The sequence below is a fragment of the Dromiciops gliroides genome, chromosome 6 (genome assembly GCF_019393635.1).
Source record: "Dromiciops gliroides isolate mDroGli1 chromosome 6, mDroGli1.pri, whole genome shotgun sequence".
In the NCBI taxonomy this organism is placed as follows: domain Eukaryota; kingdom Metazoa; phylum Chordata; class Mammalia; order Microbiotheria; family Microbiotheriidae; genus Dromiciops; species Dromiciops gliroides.
In genome coordinates, this window is record NC_057866.1 from 168,327,391 (window position 1) to 168,354,845 (window position 27,455).

Sequence of the window (27,455 nt, forward strand, 5' to 3'; positions counted from 1 at the left end):
ACCGTCTGAGTGGAATGTGCAACACTGAATTAACCCAGGTAATTGATGCTTTAGCTATTTGGAAGGATTAAGTAAAGCTCTGCTTTTATGGATAATTGAAGTTTCAGGCTGCCAAGATTTGAGTGACTAAGATCCATCCTGTTTTGGATCAAGGGAAGGCTTTTAATTGGATAATGACCATTCCCAAAAGGCACATAGTCATTGACAGAATTGCATAATCTGATGGTTTAAAATGTGGAAAGTGGTGACATCATCTGCCCACATTTTTAAAGTGTACATCTACCTCTGTAATTATTCAGTGTATTATTTTTAATAATAGTATTAAGCCAACTACAAGGGGTGTGGTGGTCAGGAAAGAAAGAGGCCTCAGGGATGGTTGGTAAGATGCACCTTTGTCAATGAAGCACATTTCCACTGAATTCTGCCATCTTGAGTGGAAATGCCATCCTTTTCTAAGCTCCACTTCCACTTCCGCTAAACCATTTATACACAAGTAATTCTGTCCCACCTTCTCTGGGAAACCTATATGGATTAAGTGGGATGAAAAGCAAAGTTGTTTCTCCACAAAAGCATAGACCACAACACAGGCACACACAGTCTCCTGATTTCCAATTTAAAAAAAAATAAGAAAGAAAAGAAATAATATGCATGAAAAACAGAAAATTAAATATTTCTTTTATCTCTCCTTAGACGATAAGTTTATAGAAGAAAAGAATTGTGTCTGTTATCTGGCCTACTGTTGAAGGAGGAAGTGGAGAGTTTAAAATGCTTAATAATTATTCATCTTTATATAGTGTCTTGCTGTTTATAAAAGTCTTCTGGGGGAGCAGCTAGGTGGCGCAGTGGATAGAGCACCGGCCCTGGAGTCAGGAGTACCTGAGTTCAAATCCGGCCTCAGAAACTTAACACTTACTAGCTGTGTGACCTTGGGCAAGTCACTTAACCCCAACTGCCTCACTAAAAAAAATAAATTAAAAAAATAAAAAATAAAAGTCTTCTGGGGCAGCTAGGTGGTGCGGTGGATAGAGCACCAGCCCTGGAGTCAGGAGTACCTGAGTTCAAATCCAGCCTCAGACACTTGACACTTACTAGCTGTGTGACCCTGGGCAAGTCACTTAACCTTCATTGCCCCTCAAAAAAAAGGAAGAAGGAAATAAAGAAGAAAGGAAAGGAAAGGAAGGGAAAGAAAGAAAGAGAGAGAGAGAGAGAGAGATTGGAAAACCACTTTGAGTCTAATAGAGACTAGACCTATTTCTATAGGGAATTTCAAGGTGAGGAAACTCCCTCTACTAATCCAGGCCAACACTTTCTCTGATCAAGTCTCAAAATGCTACCTACATGACTGAAAGGTCAAATTATTTGCCAGGGTCACACACCCAATGTGTCAGAGGTAGGATTTGAATCCAGGTCTTTCTGGCTCTATGGTAGTACAACAGTACTTCCTCTTAGAATGAGGTATGAAATGGTAAAACAAACAAACAAAAAACACTGCCTTTGGAATCAGGAGATCTGAATGACTCTTCTCCTTACTGGTTATGTGGAGAGAGGGGAGGCAGGGGAAGGGGGGAAAGAGACAGAGAGAGACACACAGAGACAGAGAGGCAATGTTGATGGACAGTGACTTGGGACCAGATTGAATTAGATCCTATATGGGAAATTGTATGAGTATAATAACACCAACAATGACTTGTGTATACATGAGAACTGATGTCAAAGGCACTGTCATGGACAGGTATTTCAGAGAAGGTAGTGGTCCTGTCGTGTAGCTAAAATGAGGTATGACAGGGCATTGAGGCCTACAGGAAGAAATATTGAAAGAGCTGGAGGATGGCTAGTAGGGTGTTGGGTAAGTTCTTCATAGAGAATTTAGGGAAATAGACAAGAATGTCAGAGGATGATACAAAGTCAAACAGCTTGGACACTGAGCTCATCCAAACTGATTCAGGAAATGTTTTCCTTCCTAGAGCCTTCTCCGTGACAAAATCTTTATGTGCATAATTGACTCCTGTTCAGAGCATCCTTAATGAACAGATAAGAAAGATACACGTCACTGTTCATATTCTCTGTTGACTATTTTAAAAAGTCGTTCAGAGCAAAATATTGCCTTAAAGGAGAATTGTAAAGAATCATCAGACATTGATATACACAACAGAGATAGCTTTATTCAATGAGTGAACTTCTAAATACTATCAATCAAAGCATAAAACAGGAAGGGAGGAAAAAAACATTTATTAAATGCCTACTATGTGCCAGGCATTGTACCAAGAACTTTAGAAATTTCATCTCACTTTATCCTCACAGCAACCTTGGGGAATGGGTGATAACTATTATCTCCATTTTACAGTTGAGGAAATACACAGAGGTCAATTGACTTACCTAGGGTCACACAGCTAGAAAGTGGCTGAGGCTAGATTTGAACTCAGGTCTTCCAGACTTCAGGACCTCAGGACCTGGTGCTCTATATACTGTACCACCTAGTTGCAAAGACAAGTTACAGACCATTTATTATTATTATTATTATTATTATTATTATTATTATTATTATTATTATTATTATTATTTTGGTGAGGCAATTGGAATTAAGTGACTTGCCCAGGGTCACACAGCTAATAAGTGTCAAGTATCTGAGGCCAGATTTGAACTCAGATCCTTCTGAATCCAGGGCTGGTGTTCTATCCACTGCACCACCTAGCTGCCCCTGGACCATTTATTATTAAGGAGATTTGTGACCAGAAAAGGAAGCAGTAGTGTAACAAGAGTAAGGAATTGAACAAATGAACGGTCTATATCTTGACCTGATATTTATGTAATGTTGTTATTATATAAGGCTGTTATTGCCTGGATTCCCTGTAGAGGATTTATGAAAGGACAGGGCGGGTGGCGCAGTGGATAAAGCACTGGCCCTGGATTCAGGAGGACCTGAGGTCAAATCCAGTCTCAGACACTTAACACTTACTAGCTGTGCGACCCTGGGCAAGTCACTTAACCCTCATTGCCTTGCAAAAAAAAAAGAAAGAAAGAAAAGAAAAAGAAAGGACAGGGAAGAGTCACATAGGATAAGAAGTCGTGAATGGATTGTGATTTGTCCCATTGGCGGGAGTCATTGTGCCTAACACATACTTGGCACTTTATAAATGCTTGTTGATTAATTGATTTCTTAGTTCCAGCTCTAATAAAACATGTGATGGGTAATAGAGATGAAAAGTACCAAAAACAGTCCCTGTCTTCAAGCTGCTTCAGTTCTACCAGAAGGACACAGCAATTATACAACTAAGTATAATTCAAGGCAACTTGATGAAGGAGAAAGCGCTTGGTAACTGGGGGAATCAGGGAACGCCCCAGCATGTACCAGACCCTTAAGGAGGAAGCAAATTCTAGGTATGGAGGACAGTCTTTGCCAGTGCATGGAGGTGAGAAATGGGATATTGAGTTTGGGGAACTAAGACTCCAGTTTGGCTAAAATGTAGAGTTTGTAAAGGGGAGCAACATTATTAAATGAGGCTAAGAGTAAATTGTGGCAGTTAGGGGGTGCAGTCGATAGAGCACTCAACTGGGAATCAGGAATAATCATCTTCCTTAGTGCAGATGTGGCCTCAGACACTTCCTAGCTGTGTGACCCTGGGCAAGTCACTTAACCCTGTTTGCCTCAGTTCCTCATCTGTAAAAAAGCTGGAGAAGGAAATTTCAAATCACTCCAGTATCTTTGCCAAGAAAACCCGAAATGGGGGTCGTGGAGAGCCAGACACAACTGAAAGCGCTCAACAACAAAAGTTGTTAGAGCCAGATATGGAGGACTCTAAATGCTGGATAGAAAAAAATAATGAGCCACTGAAGGCTTTTAAGCTGGAGAGTGAGGTCTCAGAACTTTGTCTCAAGATTATTTTAGCATCTGGGTGGAGGAGAGACTGAAAGCAAGTCAACCAATAAGGAGGTTAATATAGTTGTCTAAGGAAGAATGAATGAAAACCTGGAAGACGGTTGTGAATGAAGAGAAAAGTTGGGGAGGTAGAATTGATAATGTTTGGCAACTTATCAGATATGAGAGGAGCCAGAGATGAGAAAGAGGGAAGAGTCAAGGATGATTATGTGGGAAGTCTCATGTGTGTCCTGAAGTATTAAAGAATTGAGACAGTTACTTCCCAGTTGGTGAGTCAGTGCTGTCCTCAATTTTATCTAGAGTGATGACAATAAAGGGGGCTAGAGGAACACAGGGAGCCTTTGCCAGTTCAGTAGGGATTCTGGGAAAAGTTCTATTTTTATAGCATTTCATATTGTTGATGGAATCATGAGTCATATCCCCCACCCCCAATTTAACATAGATTAGAAAGCACAATTTTCCTTTAACCCAAGGTTTGAAGATCTTGAATGGCCTTTTAGAAAATAAATGGGGGCAGCTAGGTGGCGCAGGGGCAGCTAGGTGGCGCAGTGGATAGAGCACCGGCCCTGGAGTCAGGAGTACCTGAGTTCAAATCCGGCCTCGGACACTTAACACTTACTGGCTGTGTGACCCTGGGCAAGTCACTTAACCCCAATTGCCTCACTTAAAAAAAAAAAAAGAAAATAAATGTATGTTCATGATTGTCAAGCATTCCTTTTTTGTACATAATTCTGATAGCTTCTGTACTTCACTTTAGAGATGACAAAATTAGTGTCAATTGTATGTCAGTGGGGTATTTTTATTTTTTTTATTTTTATTTTTTTTTGGTAAGGCAATTGGGGTTAAGTGACTTGCCCAGGGTCATATAGCTAGTAAGTGTCTCAAGTGTCTGAGGCCAGATTTGAACTCAGGCCTTCCTGAATCCAGGGCTGGTGCTTTATCCACTGTACCACCTAGCTGCCCCCAGTGGGGTATTTTTTCTACTAGTTTTCATGACTACATGATATCGCCTTATTGTTTGTCCTTCATTCTCAAAGATGACCATGACAGATGTCATGACTTGCACTGAATTGGATTTTAAGTGAGGGAGGGCTGTGCAAAGTCACCAGCCTTGCTCTCTCCTCCAGAGCCATCTGGGTCCAGTGGCAAGATAGACAACTGGAGATGGCCTCAGATGTTTAAGGCAATTGGGGTTAAGTGACTTGCCCAGGGTCACACAGTTAGTAAGTGTTTATGGTGAGATTTGCACTCAGATCCTCCCAATTTAAGGTCCAGTGCTCTATCCATCATACCACCTAGCATTTATTAACATTTATTAAGCACCTACTATGTTCCAAGCACTGTGCTGGGTATTGAGTATGATACAAGATCAGAAACAAAAGTCTGCTATTATATTTTGGAGGGTGTGGGAGTAGAGACAGAATGTACACAAACAACATGATACAACAGATCTAAATATAAGAGAAATACAAGGTAATTTGGAGTGATGGAAGCAATAATAACTCAGGGGTTCCCAACCTGGAATATATGTACTCCCATGGGGCATAAGAATGGGTCAAGGGATATGAAGTCTTTGGCAAATAATTCCATTATTCTATTGAAATCAATCTCTATTTTATTTCTTCTGTGAACATGCATAGAAAACTTTAGAATTCATTTCCTTTCCCATTGACCGAAAGCCAAGAGGTACAGGGACTGAAAAGGGTTGGGAAGTCTCACCTTAGCAACTGGGGAGTCTAAAAAAAGATGTCACATAAGAGATAGTCCTTGAGATGAGTTTTGAAGGAACCTAGAGAGATTCTAACAGGCCAAGGTGAGGAGGGAGACCATCCTAACCCTGGCGAGAAAATAACTTGCCTGGGGTCAGCTAGGTAGTGCAGTGGATAAAGTACCAGCCCTGGATTCAGGAGGACCGGAGTTCAAATCCAGCCTCAGACACTTGACACTTACTAGCTGTGTGACCCTGGGCAAGTTACTTAACCCTCATTGGCACAACAAAAATGAATAAATGAATGAATAAAAATAAATAAATTTTTTTAAAAAGAAATTGTTTTAAAAAAAATAACTTGCCTGTACAAACCCCAGAGAAACTAGACACAGGGGACAGCTTTTCAATCCAGCCATCCCAGACTTGTCTTTTTATCTGGGTGAGCTCCTCCAAGAGCAGGGAGATAAAGGACTTGTTTTTCCTGGCCTGATTTTGGTCTTTGTTATTGAAAAGTTAAGGAGCATTAATATGCAAGGAGAGAATGGGAAGGGAGAAGCTATTCAGGCTTCCTCTCCTAGCCTGACTAAATTCTGTGCTGCATTGTCAGGGCCTTTTCTGTCAGAAAGCCATTGCGGTGAACTTACCTGAGCTAAAGCAGGTAAGGCCCGTATAGAGAATACACTCACTCTCTCCACCACTACCGCTGGAAACTTTGCCAAGAAAATGAGGCATTCTGTCACTTGTCCTGTCCTGCTCGTCTGTCCATCCATCTGTCTGTCTATCTGCCTCCCCGTCTGTCTGTCTGCCTGTCTGTCTGTGTCTCAGACCATGTGTCTCTATGCCTATATAGGTTTTTGTTTTTTGGCAGGATGAGATAGGGGGCAGCTGTATTTCATCAGAAAATGGATTCAACAAATGTATTCTTGATCAGATATCCTCAGGTTCTTTCTTCCAACTCTTAGATCCCCATGATTCAGTGAGTCCTTTTCATGCCTCAAAGGCTTTCCCCCCAAAATTCCTTGCGTGGAAACACATTAATTCTAGAAAGCAACGGAGGTAGGGGAAGGGAGCAGAGAGGGTGGGGACTTGTCAGTGGCTAGAGGGGAAAAAAAGAAAGATGATTTATGTAAGTATGTTTCTCCTCTATTCTCCTGAGAAGTCAGGTTTGGGGAGGTACTGCTGGTTAAATTTTCAACATGGAGTGCCCCGAGAGGCCGGGGCTTTCTCTGGACAGTCTCTCTCCCCCTCCTCTCTCTATGTCTCTTTCTCTTTCTGTTTCTCTCTCTCTCTCTCTCTCTCTCTCTCTCTCTCTCTCTCTCTCTCTCTCTCTCTCTCTCTCTCTCTCTCTCTCTCACACACACACACACACACACACACACACACACACACACACACACACACACATACACACACCCCTTCTTGCTCTCCTACTTCACAATTGAAACTCAGTATCTTCAACGAGCAGAGTCGAGTCCAAAGAGGCTAATCATTGGCCGGCCTCGTCCCCTGATACTGCAGTCCCGCCTCTTTGGCTTGTGCTGACAAGCTGTTTATATTTTTGCAAGGGCCACCCTTTCACTGAGCAGCCTGGGGACTAGAAGGGGACCGATTGTTTAACTGCTGCAGGGAGCTGCTGTAGCCCCAGAGCAGAGGGAGGCTGGGGCTCCGTCCCTGGTGCCCAGCCACGGTCGCTATGGAAAGCCAGTAAGTAGGCTTCAAAGTGTGTCCTTCCACTTTTTCTTAGGGTAGCTGGGGCATCTTCCCTGCTCGCTCATTGTGGTGACGGGGGAGTAGTAGTGGGGCTGTATTGGTTTTCTTTTTGCCGGTTTGTGTGCAAGTCTGAACTAAAGGGGTGAGGTATGAACTAGATCTGTGTGCCCTCTGATGAGCTAGATTTTGGATGGAAGAGAGCAAGAAAGGGGGGGAAATTGAGGAGACACAATGAGGAGGGGATGGGGGCAAATGTTGTATTGGGTGGGGTCCCCGTTTGGTCTTTTTCAGTGAGGACTTGAAGGATTTCTTTCCTCTTGCCACTTTAAAAATCTGCTTTCCGTTGTTAAAAAGAGTCAAATGAATGCGGGCATGTCAAAGGATAAATTATGGTAGAGGGATCCATTCAGAAATGTGGGAAAGAGCTGGGACTGGCCTGCAGTAAAGTTTTACTGCCCCATAAATGTGCTCAAAGGCTACTCTGGTTGGGCAGGATGGATCTCTGGTAATAAAGGCAGGACTGCTGAGCAATGATAGCATTTGTCCTTGACTGCCGGTGTGCTAAGTCTTGGAAGCAAAGAGTGTTTTCTTCATGTGAGGTGGGGGATGAGGTGTGGAAAACTGGCTGGGCCAGCTGTACTTCAGGTAGCTTTCCTGTGTCCTGATTAGTGATTGGGAAGGGAGGGGTGCAAGATAACTTCGGGCATCAGAGGAAAGGGCAAAAAGGCAAGATTTGTCTCTGGTACTGTCTCCTCTGAGCTCATTGTCGCCATCGTCATCATCATCTTTTGGAGTACCTGGTTAGCACTTGGGAAGACACCTGCCAAGGTCAGGAGCACCACGTGTATTTAGTGAGGTTTGCCTAGGCTGTGCTCACTCTGAGCTTCAAAGCTAGAGATTAACATCTAAGGGAACTAACTCCAGGCACTGGAATGTGGCTGGAATGTCCTGCTTCCAGCTGAACTGAGAGTGATCTATAGCAACTTGGTCAAAGCATTCCAATGGGCCAGGCCCATTGGAAGTGAGAATCAGCATGGTATAATTCATTGGTTCTCAAAGCATGGTCTTGGGGGGCAGGGTCCCTAGACCCTTTCAGGTGGTCTATGAGGTTAAAATGATTTTCAGAATACTACTAAGATGTTAAAATGTCGAATACATGAAATACTAACAGAGATAACCCATATAAACAAAAGCTCTTTGGGGGTGTTCAATAATCTTTAATAGTATAAAGGAGTCCAGTACCAAAAGTTTGAGAAGTACTAGTATAGTAGAATTCTGGCCTCTGGGTTCAAATCCTGACTCTGATACTAATTTGCATGACCATAGGCAAATTACATAATCTCAGCGCCACATTTTCCTTATCTCAATAACCTCTAAGGTCAATTCAGGCTCTAAATCTCTGATCCCTTGCTGGGTTTTTAATAAGCACTCAGTCATTCCATTTCTAACTTGCAAAGGTATGAAAAGAATGAATTCAGGGCCTGCTTTGGGAAGTTAGAAAAGTTTGTCAAGGCGGAGAGGTCTGGGTTAATCTTTAGGTGTGCTGAAAGTGAAATTTTTAAAAATGCGGTTTTTTTATATGGAATTATAGGTATTCCTCCATGATTCGTTTCCACCTAGTACTAAATCATCCTCATCTTCTCACAGGTCTCAGAGTAATTAAATTGGAGTTTAGAAGTTATTAAAATGTGGGGTTTGGGGGGCAGCTAGGTGGTACAGTGGATAGAGTACTGGCCCTAGATTCAGGAAGACCTGAGTTCAAATCTGGCCTCAGATACTTAACACTTACTAGCTGTATGACCCTGGGCAAGTCACTTAACCCCAATTGCCTCACCAAAAAAACAAATTGGGGTTTGATTGAAAAACAACAAGAATATTTTATCTGCATAATGAGAATATATGAGGTTGTGATATCAGTGGATGGCCACAGAGTGCTTAAATGTTTGCAAAACACTTCGCATGTATTATCTCATCTGCTTCTCTCCCCAAAGCTATGAAGAGACATCATGCTGTAGATGACAGGGCATTGCGGGCATTGGACTCACCTGCGTTTGAATTCTGGGCTTTTACCTGCCATCTAACTCTTGGGCAATCGCCTTCTCCTCTCTGGGATTTCATTTCCTTCTCCATCAAATGAGATGGGACTCCGTGAGCTCTGAGGTCCCCTTCCAACTCTGATGTTTAGATCCTGTGAAGCAGGTTCTGTTATCTACAGATGAGAAAAGCAAAGGTCAGAGAGATGGAGGCAGTTGCCCATGGCCATATAACTCCTAAATGCCAAATGAAATCCTATGGTAAAGCACTTTGCAAACTGTTGAAGTGCTCTCCAAGGTGTCCGAAACAGCTTAAACTTAAATAGCTTGAAAATGCCTCAAGATTGTTGGAATGCCGGTTAGAAAGAGGAACTTGAAGAGGCAGGGTTGAGCCCTGGTCTCCCTGGCCCCCCCATGCCCAGCGTACTTCTCCCACTCTTCCATGCTACCTCTAGCATTTATTTGCAGGTTTTACAAATGTGTTTTTTTTTTCCTTACAACAGCCCCAAGAAGTAGATTATATAAATGTCTTCTACAAGTGAGAAATCCTAGGCCCTGAGAAGCTGTGAGTTGCCCACAACCACAGAGCTAGTAAGTGTTGCAGGCTGAATTGCAAGCCAGATCTTCTGACTTTATGTTCTGCACCTATCCACTACAAAGATGTCCCTGTGAGAGCAGTTTAAGAGCTTAGAGACACAGCAACCAGAGAGCTATGATCCAGTTAGGAAAGGTCTTGAGGGACAATGCTTAGTCACCTTCAATGTTGTCCACAAAAGGAGGAGGACCATGGGAGGAGAAGCCAGGGGTAAGCATCCCACCTAATATCAGTAACCTCCCTCTCCTATCATCCAGTACTCACACTTCCTTTTCTATTCAGGAAACTATAGGCTTGGGGCAGCTAGGTGACACTGTGGATAAAGCACTGGACTTGGATTCAAGAGGACCTGAGTTCAAATCCAGCCTCAGACACTTGCCACTTACTAACTGTGTGACCCTGGGCAAGTCACTTAACCCCAATTGCCTCATCAAAAAAAAATCATTTAAAAAAAAAAGAAAGAAAGAAACTATAGGCTTTCCCCCTTACCCCCACCACCCCCACCAGCACAATTTCTTCACCTCTTGGGTAGCCAATGACATAAAAAAGGTGTTGGTTTATCTGGTTCCAAGGAAGCATATCTCAGGTACTTAAATGGTTGGTACTATCTGGTCCTGCATACGGCAATAGGTGTCACAGACAATTTGAAGTATATACAGTGGATAGAGTACCAGACCTGAAGCCAGGAAGACTTACCTTCCTGAGTTCAAATCTAGCCTCGGACTCTTACTAGCTATGTGACCCTTGGGCAAGTAATTTAATCCAATTTGCCTCAGTTTCCTCATCTGTAAAATGAGTTGGAGAAGGAAATGGCAAATGGCAAATATCTTTGCCAAGAAAACCCCAAATGGGTCATGGAGAGTTGGATATAATTGAAACAACTCAACAACAACAAAATTGGCTATGTACCTGCTCTGCACCATACATTGTGCTAGGTACACACAAAAATAAAGTTCTCTCTGCCCTCAAGGAAGTTTCATTTAGGAGCTAAGGAAGAAATCATTCTGATAGATTTCACTTTTTAAAAATTCTCTTTGAGGGGGCAGCTAGGTGGTGCAGTGGATAAAGTACCGGCCCTGGATTCAGGAGTACCTGGGTTCAAATCCGGCCTCAGACACTTGACACTTACTAGCTGTGTGACCCTGGGCAAGTCACTTAACCCCCATTGCCCCACAAAAACCAAAAAAAAATTCTCTTTGAGCGTTTTTATACTCAATAACTATCTAGTAGGTTTGTGAAACTCAAGGGACGAGCACCTCTAGGTAACATATGAACAACTGACTATAGAGGCTGAAGGTGCAGACTGTTGTATTATGAAACTGGCATACAGTTGGCAAATTCCATTCTGAACTTTCCACAAATTCATTGACATAGGACCCCTGAGGTGTTGGACCCTGCTGGGAGTTAAAAGTCAAGATTTCCCTTTTGTGTGTCCATCTGCTAAGATGTGGAAGCCTCATTCTTTGACATTTCTCCTGTCTTAACCTGTTGAACCAAATTCTAGAAATGGTTCGTGATGGGCAGGGTGGTCAGAATGACCTATCCCCTATAACACTCTGCATGCCACACACAAATGTATATGTAAATATACATCTATTTATATATATATATGTGTTTATATAAACATGTGTATATGTATACACATGTGTATATGCACATGTATGTAAAGATACACTTGTGTATTGTAAATATGTACACACATATGTGCTAGCTGATCACCCAAAGGACACAGCATGGGCTTCCCTCCAACAGAGAGCAGAGAAGTTTATTTTTCTTTCTAGCTGAGTGGCTCTAATGAAAGCTGGGCAATGACTGCATTTTTCTTTGGCTTAATTTCTTTACTTGCAAAAGGGAAATTGTGTTACCTGCCCCAGATGTTCCTCACAGGGATACTGTGAGCCCTAATTAGATAAGGCTGAGAAAGAGCTTGGAGCACTTTAGAAAAACTCATTTTTGCAAAGTACTTTTCTCTCAAAGTAGAGCGTGGAAGAGGCGCTTCTGTTGAAGATGGCTGCAAACTCTCTCAATGAGTCTCCTGTTTTGGTGTGCCAAGGCGGAAAATACCCTAGTGTGTTTTGTGGCACTCAGCTCCTAGATGCCTGTCATTGGGCAGCAACAACTGCAGTTTCCTCCGATACCCATTTGTATGCTAGAGGATAATTAGATAACAAAGTCAAACAGATTCTGTTTCCCAGAGAGGTCCCTTTTCTGAGAGGGCCCAGGGAGCCAGACAGTAAGTAAGTAGCTCTTGGTAATTCTAACAAGTGCTGTCAGTGATCAGTTATCCAGGGACTGATTAAAAAGTCTCCTTCCTCAGATGTCCTTCTCTTTCTTGCTGTGAGCCTGTGTTACCCATGAGTACTTTGTTTGGAAAGTGAAAAAAAAAATTCAGATAGGCCCATTTGAAAAGATCAGAATCAGAGGGCTGAAAGAGATGGTTTCAGTAGTTCACTTTTTAAATGCACTTTAAAATTTTATTATTGTCATTTTATTTTATTCCAAGGGTGCTTAACCTAGATTTCGGCCTCATAAAGAAGCAGTTGGGCCATTTCTACTTCAAGTCAAGTCAACAAGTATTTGTTAAATGACTACAATGTGTCTAGGAACTGAGCTAAGCACTGGAGGTACAAAGAAAGCAAAAACAACACTTGCCTGTCCCCAAGGAACTTACAGTCAAATAGGGGAGATAACATGCAACATAGTTATGTAAAAAACAGTGCAGGGAAAATTGGAGGTAATTTCAAAGGGAGGCAGAGTAGATAGAACACTGGGCTTGGAACCAGAAAGACTCATCTTCCTGAGTTCAAATCCCACCTCAGACACTTACTAGCTGTATGCCCTGGACAAGTCACTTCACCACGTTTGCCTTAGTTCCTCATGTATAAAATGAGCTGGAGAAGGAAATGGTAAACCACTTCAGTATCTTTTTTTTTTTCTTCACTCCAGTATCTTTGCCAAGAAAACCCCAAATGGAATCACCAAGAGTCAGACATTACTGGGGGGAAATATGCCACTTAACAACAATTTCAAAGGGAAGGCTCTTGTATTTAGGCAAGACTAGAAAAGGTTTCTTACAGAAGGTAGGATTTTAGGTAAAACTTGAAGGAAGCTAACAAGTGAAGATGAGGAAGGAGGGAATGTTAGCCTGGGAATCAAGAGATGGGTGTGTCTTGTGTGATAAAGTGCGAGGAAGCCATTATAGACTATGGGGGGTGGTGAGAAAGGTAGGAGTTCTAAATGGATAACTTCTGGACGATGTTCTGGGCATGTGTAGGGGAGTGGGGTAGGTCCCAGGTAATGTTAGATCTGAAGATCTAAGGCAAGGTCTGAAACCAGGACACAGAAGTCATTTAATGTGACTTCTCTCTCATTCAGCTCTTATTACAGCCAAGCATCTTGGAGCCCACTGGATGGAGGAGCATATATTTAGATGAGTGATGTCAAACTCAAATAGAAACAGGGGCCACTTAGCTAGACATGAGGATCTCTGTGGACCACATGTGGACTTAGAAAACCACATATTATAAATATCTCTGTTTTAGTGTATTTCTATTTATTTTGTTAAACATTTCCCAATTACATTTTTTTTTTTTGCGGGGCAATGGGGGTTAAGTGACTTGCCCAGGGCCACACAGCTAGTAAGTGTTAAGTGTCTGAGGCTGGATTTGAACTCAGGTACTCCTGAATCCAGGGCCAGCGCTTTAACCACTGCGCCATCTAGCTGCCCCCTCCCAATTACATTTTAATCGGTTTGGTCCAGACTAGGGAGTGTTATGGGCCAGCCATATGCAGCCTCTGTCATCATTAAAAGGAAAGCTCATTCCCTCTTCTTTTTTTCTGGCTATAACTGAATGCAGGCCATATTGTGCAAGACCCTGTGAAGGCTTAATGGAAGTCTAAAAGAAAGAGTTTGCTCTGCCAGTAGAATGCTATCACAGTGCAGAACAATTGATAAGCAGAATAGACTTCTGGTCATTGCCTTACTTGGAACCTTTACCTGCTAAGCACACGCTTCTCCCTTATCTCTGCCTCAGCCCTGTTCAGTTTTTATAAGGTCAAATATTTCCTGGTATTTAGGTCTTAAACCATTAAGTGTATTTGCCAAAGGACAAAAGATTGCCTTTTCCGGTAGAGTACTGAAGGGAAATTAAAGGAAAATTAAGGGAACAGTAAGCCTGGCATTTGGCTGACCACTGCTGTGTAAATAAACTTCAAATACATCAGAAAACATTAACCCTGGAACCCTTACAGAGAGGTCTAGTTCTTTCTTCCCACCCCCACGGGCTACCCAAGTCTTTGACATCAGCTCTTAACTCAACAATCCCTTGGAACCTGTTTGGAAAAGGATAGCTTAATGAGGAATGTGAAGGAAATACGAGCTTTCAATGCAGAGGTTCTCTCAAGTCCCTAACCCATTCAAGGTCATAGAGACAGTTTTAGATTTTTAAACAAAAGAATGTTTATTCTTAGTTCCTTGAGGGAAAGGAACTTTTCTTTTTCTTTTCTCTCTTCTCTTTTCCTTTCCTTTCCTTTTTTTTTGTCTTTGTAGCTCCATTTACCACAGCGCCCTGCACAAAGTAAATACTTCAAAAATGTTTGTTGAATTGATTTGAATTATATTTTTGAAAACTAAATCTGGCCTGATTGCATTCCCTCCTATTCAAAATCCAAGAGTTTCAACTCCACCTTGTACTTGGAGATATAATCTACCTGCCTTTTTAAGAAACTTAATTTGATTAGTTTCTTCTCCCTCCCCCCGCACTCCATTTCATTGAATGGTCCAATTTCCTTTACCAATACTTTGGTTCCTCTCTCAATCTCCCTGGATTCTTCAAAACTCACTGACAGTGCCCTATTTATCACATCTGTAGCTTGTCCCTGCATAACTCTGCTCCTATAAGGTCCTCAGGGCCAGGAACTGACTCTTGCCGTTCTTTGTGCACTGAGCTTTTAGATGCTGATTTATCATTATGTATAATGTTATTAACATTCATAATGTTGCCTGATTGTCTCAGCATTCATCTACCAGACATTTTTATGCCAATGTAATGAAGGCAGTATAGAGAGAAAAGCAGGTCCTGGAAGACCCGAGGGCAAGGCCTGACTTTGACCCATCCTGCTTGTAAGACCTGAGCAAGTTACTTCTTGGTGCTCTGAGACAAACCATATTAAACTGTGGGTTGAGACCCCAAGTGGGGTGGCATAACTGATTGGGGGAGTCATCAAAAATTTGGCAACAGTAAAAGGTTATGTAGACCCATTTGATATAACTATATACCATGGGTCAGTAAAAATTTCTTGGGTGAAAAGGGGTTTTGAGTGGGAAAAGTTTAAGAAGCCTTGTTTTAAGACAGTGGTGTTGAACCCAAATAGAAATAACCCCTGGGGCAGCTAGGCAGTGCATCAGATAGAACACTGGGCCGTGGAATAGGGAAGATCTGAGTTCAAATATGGTCTCAGACACATTAGTTGTGTGTGACCATGGGCAAGTCACTTAACCCAGATTGCCTAAAAAAAAAAAAAAGAAAAGAAAAGAAAGTCTCTAACCATAAATAAGGTTCCCTGCAGGCTGCATATTCATTTAGAAAGCCACAGATTAATAATAGTATCTCCGTTGTATCTTATTCTGAAATTTATTTAATCAAATACTTTCCAATTATATTTTTTGGGGGTGGGGCAATGAGGGTTAAGTGGCTTGCCCAGCGTCATGCAGCTAGTAAGTGTCAAGTGTCTGAGGTTAAATTTGAACTCAGGTCCTCCTGAATCCAGGGCCAGTGCTTTATCCACTGCACCACCTAGCTGCCCTTTCCAATTATATTTTAATCTGCCTGGGGGTGAGGAGGGGTTGGCATCTCTGCTCTAGGAACCCTCCTAAGACTATATATATAAGTTTCTGAGAAGATGCCAACTTGCATTAGCTGAAGATGTCTTCTTACTTGGGTGATCACGATAGCAATGAAATCATAGATCTAGTCTGTGTCTCTATCCCCATTCCATTATCAAGCCAAGTTTTCTGTTCTTCTTCCCCTTTTAAAAAATTCTTTATAGGTTTTTCCTTCCTTTTCCCCCCCTTCTCCATCCCTGCCAAAAAGTAGGTGTGTATTTGGAAGTGGGGGCTGTGCATGGGCAAAGAAAGGGTAAGGGAAGAAGAACCCACCATCACACATGGGGGTGGAGAAACGAAGAATATGTCAACTGATTGGGAAAGAAAGGAAACCATTCTATATCTTCCCTCTTCACTGGGACCCGCCAAACCCTTATCAAAACAGTCTATTGTGGCTCACTCCTCAAAACAATTCTTCCAGTTTCTTCAGCCACTGTGCAGAGCATCCCAGCTTAGGTTTATGTCTAATATTTCTTTTTGTTTTAATAAAGCAGGGATTTACTTTCCGTTCCAGATTGACTTTCTTTGCCACTGAGACGTGTCTTTTTTCTCAACCATTGGAGGCTGCCTCCTCCTTAGAGCGTGTGTGCCACAATACTAAGCTACTGTGGGGTTGAAGGAAAATAATGACCTCAAACAGGTGTGTCTGCCTTCCTCGTTGAACACTGGGAGGCCTCCAGCTTTCCTCCTTTGCCTACACTGCGTGCTTTCAATAACTCCTTTCTCTGGCCACAGCCCATATAATGAGGATACTGTAGCTTGGCTCTGATGCCTTGAAAAAACAGGAATGACTCACTCTTCTTCATGTCTGTCAGGTCTAGAAATGAATATCAGAAAGTTAACACCATAGATGCAGATTTTTTTTTAAGTTTTTAACACTCTTTTTAGTTGTTGGAAGAACAGCCCAACGGAACTAAAAGGTCGTCAAGTAGAAAGAATACTGGATTGGACTTCAGAATACCATGGGTTCAAATTCTGCCTTTGCTTCTTCCTAGCTGTGATCTTGCCTGGGCAAGTAACTTAGCCTCATTGAGCCCCAATTTCCTTATCTGTAAAATGAAGGGGCTGGACAAGATGATTTTGAAAGTCCCCTCCAGCTCTACCCACTGCACCACTGGCTATCTATCACTATGTGAGGGTCAAGTGAAGGAACTGGGAGTATCTGGGTAGAGCAGCCAGTGCAGATGTGCTGGTTGTCTCTGAGTATCTTAAAGGGCAGCGGTGTGAAAGGGGGATTTGACTTGTACCACTTGGCTCTGTGTAATTTAAATTTCTAAATGTGGGTTCTAATATGTCCCCCTAGTTTTTTGGGGAAACTAAAATCACTGATAAACGAGTTTAGGTTTTTTAAAGGTTTATTGAAAGATAGTAAAATAAAGAGAAAGATTGAGAACAGAATTCCTACAACCTGACAATCCTCTCTTTCCTCAACTCCTCTGTGAAGTTCTCTGCCGCCACCGAAAATGTAAGGAACCAAAAGAGAAGAGTGAGCTCCCTGCTCAGACTCAGCTTCCCCCTTCCTGTCCCCTCACAGCAATGGGAGGTTCTTCAAGCTGATTGGTTGACTGGGCTGGAAGGTGGTCAAAATTCAAAATTGTTTGCTTCTGAGAACCATGCTTTCTTAAGTACTCTCAAGTACCAGCCAGATATGCTTAGAATCTAGTTAACTAGAAGTCAGCCATTAATTCAGTCAACAGTCAAGTCCAATTAAATCAGTTTAAATCAATCTCCAGGTGGGCCCCTGAGTATCTGCTAAATCCATGATCTTAACACAGCTCTAAAGAGTCAAAATTGCCAAAGTGAACTATTTACCATTAAAACAACAATAATATTGTTATTGCTGTTCAGTCGTGTCTGACTCTTGGTGACCATAAGGTTTTCTTGGCAAAGATACTGAAGTGGTTTGCCATTTAGCTAGCAATAAACAAAAATTAATGTCAAAATAAATAAAATTTTAAAATAATGATAGCATTGAAATGATGATTTAAAATTTTCAAAGGACTTTATAAATACTATCTCATTTTATCTTCATGACAATCACTCAAAGTAGCTACTATTATCCCCATTTTACAGTTGAGGAAACTGAGGTAGGCATTGCATAAGTGACTTGCCCAGAGTCACACAGCTATTAAGTATCTGAGGCTAGATTTGAACTTGGGTTTTCCTGACTCCAGGTAAAATATTCTATCCACTGCATTCCCTCACTTCTTTAATATAAGCTACATTAATAGAAGGAAAGACTTCCCAACAGAGCCATCCAAAAGAAGAACAAGCTGCCTTGGGAGGGAGGAGGTTTCCCCTCACTAGAGATGTACAGGCAAGGGTAGGATAGGATGATCATCTGTCAGGTATGCTATGAGGAGGTCCCTGTTTAGGTAGTAGTTGGACAAATTGTACTTTCCCAACTCTGAAAGTCTGAGACTCCGTGAAAACTTGAGAAGAACCAGCTAGGGGCAGCTAGGTGGCACAGTTGATAAAGCACTGGCTCTGGAGTCAGGAGGATCTGAGTTCAAATTCGACCTCAGACACTTGACACTTACTAGCTATGTGACCCTGGGCAAGTCACTTAACCCCAATTGCCTCACCAAAAGAGAGAGAGAGAGAGAGAGAGAGAGAGAGAGAGAGAGAGAGAGAGAGAGAGAGAGAGAGAGAGAGAAGAACCAGCTAAAGTTTCTGCTTCAACAGATAATTCAAGACGATTAGAACTCCCATTCCATAAATAGCAGCTTCACTATTTACTCAGATTATAGAGGATAAAGCTTGGAGGGAAATGGCTGTAAAATTTAGGAATGAGATCTTGTCTCCACAACAGGTATCTGGGTAGTAGTGGATACAGTGTTGGATCTGGGGTCAGGAATACCTGATCTGGAATCCTGTTTCAGGTACACAGTGGCTTTGTCACCCCAAGAAAGTAATTCAACTTCTCTCATCCTCAGTTACCTCACTGGTAAAACTGGCATAATAATAGTACTTGCTTCACTGAGTTATTGTGAAGATTAAATGAGATAATATGTGTAAATTATATTTAGCATCCTTTATAGCTCTAAATGTGTTCGATATCATCATCACCACCATCATCATAATTGTTGTTATTAGATTTCCATCAGCACTATTGTTAACTCATGTTGGCCAGAACTGAAAAGGGTGTTTGTTAGAAAAGGGTGAATTTCCTTCCTTCCTTCCTTCCTTCCTTCCTTCCTTCCTTCCTTCCTTCCTTCCTTCCTTCCTTCCTTCCTTCCTTCCTTCCTTCCTTCCTGCCTGCCTGCCTGCCTGCCTGCCTTCTGTCCATCCATCCTGCCTTCTTTCCTCCATTCCTTCCTCCCTTCTTTCTTTCCTCCTTTCTTCCTTTCTTTCATGACAGCTCCTGAAGAAATTAATACTACACTCATGCATTGTTAGTGAAGCAGAGAATGTCCAACCATTCTGGAAAAAAGTTTGGAATACTTACAAAAATAAAACCAGTAATCTGTTCATGCCCTTTGCCCCAGTGATCCCATGATTGAGCATAGGGACATATGGAGTTCAATGACATAAAGGTCTTATATTAAAAAAATATATATATTGGCCCTCTTAATAACAACACAGCTAAATAGATGCCCATCAATGGAGGTATGGCTAAAAAAAAGTGGTGTATATATATAATTTGCCTGAAGAAATGATAAATATGAGGCATTCAAGAAAACATGAGAAATTTTTTGTGAACTGATGACAGTGAGGAAAGCAAAAAAGTCACTAAATTGTACCTCCCCTTTAATCCATCAGTACCACTACATGCTTCAGGGAGAGCAAAGACAGAGGGAAAGGTTCCACATGTAGCTGAACTTTTTTGTGGTAGTGAAAAAAACTGGAAACAAAATAGGTGCCCATCAGTTAGGAAAGGACAACAAGCTGTGGCATGTCAATGCAATTAAATTGTGTTGCACTATAAGAAACAAGAATGTGAAGAATTTGGAGGAATTGGAAGCTTAGAGAGTCCTTTCCAGCTCTATTGTGAAGATCAAATGAAATAATAACAACTGTAAAGCACTTAACACAGAACGTGACACAGAGAAAGTGCTACAAAAATAGTTTATTATTATTATTATTATCTTAAATCTTGCGTGAACTTAAGAAGAATGAAGGAAGGCAGAGCTGTAGAACAATTTGCACAATGACTACAATAAGGTCAAGAAAAACAACCTTGAAAGACTTTAGAACCCTGACCAGTCTTCACCACAAAGCCCTGTTGATGAATCTATGACCCTCCTCTCAGCAGACGAAGTGAAATATAGATGGGGAAATGAGGTCTACATTGTTAGACATGGCCAATGTTTTGATTTGTCTCAATTAATCATACTTATTTACTCCAAGGGAGGGAAGAAGGTGAGGGGGAGATATCATTGGGATATTTTTGCTTTAAATCAATCTTTTAAAAACCCAGATATCAGGAGTGTATATACTTGTTTCAGTGAATAAAGGACAAAGTTGTAAGGCTGCATTTTATTCTTCACTAGAAGATAAACTTGGATTAGGAGCAATAGCCAATGTCAACGAAAAGGGAAACAGGGTGGCCCATCCCTGGAACCCTCAAGAGAAAAGAAACTAGACTTCAGTTTCTTCCTCGACAAAATGAGAAAGTCAAGGTACTGGTCTCATAAGGTAGTGAGTTCCCCATCCCTAGAGGTCTTCAAGCATAGGCTGATTGACGATTTATTAAGAATGTTAGTATGGGGGCAGCTAGGTGGCACAGTGGATAGAGCACTGGCCCTGGAGTCAGGAGTACCTGAGTTCAAATCCGGCCTCAGACGCTTAACACTTTACTAGCTGTGTGACCCTCGGCAAGTCACTTAACCCCAATTGCCTCACTAAAAAAAAAAGAATGTTAGTATGTTCAGGCCTATGTGGGAGTCAATGATGGTCTCTGAGGTCCCCCTGAGATTCTATGACTATGAGAAAGCAGGTGTTGGGAAGCTGGCTCAGACTAAGCAGTGGTCCATTGGGCTTATGTGCAATCTTGGGTTACATTTGGTGATACTAGGACTGAAAAGATGAAAGTCAGTCTGTGCTCTCAGATCACATCTGGGATATTGGGTTCTGTTCTGGGTGTCATAAGTTAGGAAGGACATCAATGAGCAGGAGACAATCTGGAGGAAAGCAGTCAGGATGGTGAGGGACTTGGCTTCATGTCATGTGAAAATCAGTTGAAGAAACTCCAGACATTTAGTCTGAAGACTCAGAAGGGTCATAATTGTTATCTTCAAATATTTGCAAGGCTTCCTTACAGAAGAGGAATTGGCTTATTCTGTCTGGCCTCCTAGAGCAGGATCAGGAGTGGTCCTCATATTTCAAGCTGAGTGTGTAGTGGGCTGCCTCTGGAGGTCATAGGTTCTTCCCTCAAGTGGCCTGCAGGTTGTAGCATGGATTCCTTTTCAGGTAGGGGTTGGATTAGATGGCTGATAGAGTTCCTGCCAGCTGTTATTTGATCTAAGTTCATAGATAGGGTCATAGATCTGGAAATGGAAGGATCCCCAGAAGCCAAATATTACAACCCCCTTATTTTAGAGATGGGGAAACTGAAGCCCAGAGAGGACAGCACAGTGAATGTATAGTTATCACATCCACACTGACTTTCTCCACTGTGGTTTCGAAACAACATGGGGCGGCATAAGAAATTACTGTAAATGGGAATTTGGGGGCAGTTTTACAGAAGCCACAGATGACAGAAAGGTCAGCAGATGACCAAATGCTTCACCTAAATTTTACAATGAGGTACTGTAAATGCCTCATAAAAGAAAAAGAAAAAAAATCAGACATCTCTGGTACGAAGGGAGGGCCAAAAAATTTTACACAGATTTTCCAGATCACGTAGGTGTCACACCCCTAACCCCCTCAATGTGGAAGGGATAACTATGGGTAGGAAGACCAGAGTTCAAATACTGCCTCAGACATTTACTAGTTCTGTGATCTTAGGCACCTTTCTCACCTTCAGTTCCCTTATTTATAAAACAGGAATAATAATGATACCTACCACCCAAAGTTGTTGTAAAGATCAAATGAGATGGGAGCAGCTAGGTGGTGCAGTGGATAGAGCACTGGCCCTGGTTTCAGGAGGACCTGAGTTCAAATCTGGCCTTAGACACTTGACACTTCCTAGCTGTATGACCCTGGGCAAGTCACTTAACCCTCATTGCCCTGCCCCCCCCAAAATAAAGATCAAGTGAGATAATCTATGTAAAGCACTTTGTCAATATTAAGGCCCGTAGCTATTAATTAATATCTATCTAAAAATCTATGATTCTTTAATAAATATTTAGGCAGAAGGTCATGACACCCATGCTCTAACACATACAGCTTCTTATCCTCCTCCAATCCATAACGGGTCATTTGCTGTCCCCTGGGAACTTGCCCTGCTGTGTGGCCTCTGAGCCAGACCATGGGAACCACTACTAGTGTCTTGGCATTGGGGGAACTAGTTCCTGTTTTCACCACTATGCAAACGTGGGGGGTGGGAAGGAGAGGGAGTCCCCATTCCCACTTCCAGGGTTAGAGTGGGGATAATGTGTTCTTGGCATCCCCAGTCAGACAATAGAGGCATTTTTTCCCCGTAACAATTCGATTATATATGGTGGTTGGACTCTTGTTTTGTGGACACAGCTCTATTGATACATTGATTAGTTTGGCTTTTGTGGGCTGGTGTAGGAATTTAATGACCTTTTGTAGCTTTTATTTATGGGAAAATGCCTTTTGAATGACAAATAAGTTTTTGGAGCATAAATACTTTGTACATTGGGAAATACCTGTCATAAGGCCCTCATTTGATTGCTGAATAGCTGAGACTTTAGCCCTATGATCAACAACCTGATGTAACTATTCCTTTCACAGATTTAGAACTAGAAGGAAACTTAGAGGTTGCCTAGTCTGATCACTTCATTTTATAGCTGAAAAAACTGAGGCCCATAAAGATAAATTGACTTCCCCGAAGGCACGTGGCCGGAGCTATGTGCAAGGGTGCTTGGCACAATGCCTACCATGTAGGAGGTACTTAATGAATGTTTATTGATTGACTGATTATGCTGCTAAAGATGCAGAAATCACAGAATTTCAGGGTTTGAGGGATGCTGGACATCTCCTGACTTGTACCTACACAAGAACAACATATCCAATAAGTGATCAACCACCGTCTGTTTAAATACATCTCGACTGGGGGAACCCACACCCTCCTGGGGCAATTCATTCTACTTTTGGCTAATTCTAAGCCTTAGAAAGTTGTTCCACACATTGAGCCAAAATCTGCTTCTCATCTACTCAGCAAAGTGGTACAATAGATAGAGAACACTGGACCTGGAATCAGGAAGACTTGAATTCAAATCCTACCTAGACACAAAGTAGCTATGGGACCCTTGGCACATTATCTGGCTTTTCTCTGTGAGAGTTTCACCCTATTTTTTGTGTCTAAACCATCATTGATAATATACTCCAAGCTGCTTATACCTATCATGCCCCTTTTCATTCACCTATGTGTCACTCATAAATCTTATTTCTTTGGAGATGGTAGTACTCTATGATTCATAACTACACAGTGCTACTGTTTGTGTGGTGGTGAAAAGAAGGTACTTTGGTTTTTATAATTTATATTTCTTTTTTTGATGCAAAGTTAAATCTTTTATCTGAAACTTCCTACTTCTGGGAAGAAAAATAAATTAATGGAAAAGAAATATTAAAAATGAGTGTATCTCCCATCCAGAACTTGCAAACTGTAATCAGGAAAGAAAAGTTTCCTGGCTTTGGGGGGGGGGGGGCGTTCCTTCCCTTTACTTTTGCCCTGGCTTCCTACTTTCTCAATGCCTGATTTTAAAGGCTGAAGCCTGCTGTTGTTATCTCTCAATGTTTCTTTTTTTTTTTTTTGTGAGGCAATTGGGGTTAAGTGACTTGCCCAAGGTCACACAGCTAGTAAGTGTTAAGTGTCTGAGGCTGGCTTTGAACTCAGGTCCTCCTGACTCCAGGGCCAGTGCTCTATCCACTGTGCCACCTAGCTGCCCCTCGATGCTTCTTTTGAGTAAGCAGCCCTAGGAACTCAGTACCTTCTTTGTCTAATGGATCAGCCCATGACAATCGATATATTACTTATTTTAGGAAATTGTTCTAAGAAAATTTATCCTTAAGTTAATGGAAGCCAACAGCTCTATCCTTGTCAGCCTTCCTGTTATTTTGAAATATTACTTAAATGTTTTTTTTTGCTCCTCCCAAATCCTGATTCAAAATAAAATTCATCATGGATTCCCCACACCATTCCTTTACATGCTCACACTCACTAGATTACTCTTCTCCACTTGTGATTTTTTTTTCAGTTTTCATTATTTCCTTTTAAAAGATTTTAGAGACTTCAAAATAAATAATACTGAATATCTCTATTTACCATGACAAGACAAGTAAAAGTACAGCTTTCAATCCCTTCTCTTGCTTGGTGGCAAAAGACATTGTGCATTGGGATGTCCTTTAGCAAGTTCAAACTCCAGGTTGATCTTCTTTTCTTTCCTCTTTTTGCCCCCTCTTCTTCTTTCTTCTTTCCCTCTCTCCCTTCCTTAATCCTTTCCTTTCTTTATTAAGTGCCTACCTTGTGAAAAACAGTGTGTTGGGCCCTGAAGACATACCAGGATGAACAAGATATGAACCTGTCTTCAAGGAACTTATAGCCTAGTAAGGGTGATATGACATGAGCACAAGCAAAAATATAACAAATATTTAATATTATATTGCCATATTTAATATTTATAATAGTATTATGGAAATAGATTATATATTTTGATATAATAGATTACTTATTTGATGTATAAAATTATATATAAATATATGATGATGCTATGTTTTATAATATAACAAATAATAATAGATATACATATTTGCATTGTATATGTAGTCTTTAAAGTCTGCAAAGCACTTAACTATATTCAATCATCACAACAATTGTGAGGTAAGTACTAGAGATATTCTTAACCTCATTTCACAAGCAAGAAGACAGGTTGAGAAAGGTGAGTGACTTGTTCACTATTCCATGGCTAGTAAATGTCAGACAAGGTATTCCAACTCATGGGTTGCTAGTTCCAAGTTCAGTGTTCGGTCCATAATACCTTGCTGCCTTTCTAGAATATGGCTTGTATATAATAATATAAATCCTTTGAAATCAGATGAGGGAAAGGTCATTTCCCACTGAAGGTAAGCCCATATATATATATATGTATGTATGTATTTTTTTTTTGGTGAGGCAATTGGGGTTAAGTGACTTGCCCAGGGTCACACAGCTAGTAAGTGTCAAGTGTCTGAGGCTGGATTTGAACTCAGGTCTCCTGAATCCTGGGCCAGTGCTTGTATATAGAAGATGCTTAATAAATGTTTCTTTTTTAAAAAAAATTTCAATCTTAATACTATTTTATTTTTTTCAGTTGCATGTAAAGATAGTTTTCAACATTTGTTTTTATAAGAAATAAATGTTAAAGTCAATGTGGGGATTTGTTTTGCTTGATTGTGTATATTAGTTACAAGGGTTTTCCTAATAGTGGGTCAGGGAACAGTGCAGATAAATGTGAAGAAATGAGAAATAATGTGATGGATTTCAGTAAATGGCACTACCATTCTCTCCTTCCATTTATTTATTCAGCCATTCAACAAATATTTATTAAGCTGCACTATTGGCAAACTATACATAGCATGCTTGATACTGTGAAAGTTACAAAGAAAAAGACCCATTCCCTGACCTCTGGGAGTATACATTTTAGAAGGGGGAGCTGAGACATATACACAGATAACTATAATACTAACAAGAAGGTGATATGTACCATGAGAGGCACAATAAATATACAAAAAGAATTCAGAGGAATGGGAGATTACATTTGATCAGCTCAATTTGTTACTACTTCATAGAGAACTTGGTATTTTGGCTGAATCTTAAAAGATGGGGAGGATTTTGCTCAGCAGAGAGGTGGCAGGAAGGGATTGAATAGTTATGACAGATAAGTCTTAGAGGCAGGAACACTTTGGATTGTTTAGGGGAAAGTAAGGAGCCCATTTTGGCTGGAGTACAGCATACTATGAGATAAGACTGGAAAGATTGGTTGGAACCAGATTGTTGAGGACTCTCAATGCTCCTGAAGGAGTTTGACCTTTTCCCTATGAAAAGAAAATCCATTCAAAAGTTTTTAATCAAGGGGGTGGAGAGAAGTGACATAATCAGACCTGCCTTTAAGAAGATTAATCTGCCAACAATGCTTACAATGGATTAGAAGGGAGGAAGGGAGAAAGGGGTGGATGGCAATAGGGAAATTAGAGATGGGGATACCAGTTAGGACGGTATGAACCAGTTTAAGCAAGACATAATTAGGACCTTATGGGTAGAGGTATATATCCATAACCAAAGAAGGGGTAGAGGAGAGAAATTTTTGATTGTATAGTTTTAGCACATACTAAAAAATCAAAACAGGTAGGATAAGAAGAGAAATTCAAGTTGGAAATATTTTTGTATCAAAATATCTCCTAAGATATCTGCTATTCAAGAGACATAAAATAATTGACACAAATATATGATCCAGAGCCATTTCCCCAATAAATAAATAATCAAAGGATACAGTTTTCAAAAGGGTTACCAAATATCAAAAACCATTTGAGAGATTGCCCTAGATTATTAATTAGAGAAATGCAAATCAAAACAACTCTGAGGTTTTACTTCACTCTCTCCAGAGTAACCATGATGATTAAAGAATGGATATAGTAAGAGTTCGGGGAGCTATGAGACACTGGGAACACTAAAGAGCTATGTTATATATTGGTCCAACTTTTTAGGAAAATATTTTGGAATGTTTCAGAAAGGTCATGAAGTTCTTCATTCTCTTTGAAACAGTAATGCCTTTACTGGGCATATGCCCCAAAGGTCAAAGACAAAAAGAAAAATCCCATATATACAAACATATTTATAATAGCACTTTTTTTATAGTAACAGAAATAATTGGAAACAAAGTGGGTGCACACCAACGGAGGAAATAGCTGAGGAAACTGGTATATGAATGTAACTATTATGCCATAAGAAACAATGAAAGAATTGGAGAAATATGAGAAGACTTGAAGAAACTGAAGCAGACACTGATTAACTATGATGACCAATCTTAGTCTTGTAAGACTAATGGAAAACTCCCTTCAGAAGAGAGATGAGGGTTTGCACATGTGGAATATGGCATATGTTAACAGAAGCAGCTAGGTAACACAACAGATAGAGCATTAGCTATGGAGTCAGGAAGACTGGAGTTTGAATTTAGCCTCTGAAATTTATTTATTGGCTGTGTGACTGGGCAAAATCACTTAACCGTTTGTCAGTGATAATACGATATTTTTTATTACCTATGTTAGCCTTGGTTTTCTCATCTGTAAAAAAAAAAAAGAAGGGGGATAATAGTAGCATTTACATCTCAGGGTTATTGTGAGGATAAAATGAGATAGTTTTACAAAGCACTTTGCAAACCTTAAAGGTCTATATAAATGCTACCTATCATTATATGGTCTTTTTTTTCTTTTCTTTCTTTCATTATTAAATATGTTTCTTTATTACTAGGGAAGTTTGAATGAGTGAATGGGGCAGGGCATAATAGAAAATGATTTGAGTGTAAAAACGAAAGGCAACAAGA

General features: G+C 40.9%; 1 protein-coding gene across 4 annotated transcripts in view; it reads left to right on the forward strand.

Annotated features, from left to right (window-relative positions):
• Positions 1 to 27,455, forward strand: part of TRIM2 (tripartite motif containing 2) — a 208,958-nt gene that overhangs the window by 46,848 nt on the left and 134,655 nt on the right. Inside the window, exon 1 of one of the 4 annotated variants that reach the window (XM_043969489.1) lies at positions 7,144 to 7,289. The exons of 1 other annotated variant lie outside the window; for it this stretch is intronic. The gene's annotated coding sequence lies outside the window, so the exon portion shown is untranslated. Of the gene's footprint in view, positions 1 to 7,143; positions 7,290 to 27,455 lie in introns of those variants that run through there. 2 more of the 4 variants (XM_043969493.1, XM_043969494.1) reach the window with 2 other exon arrangements.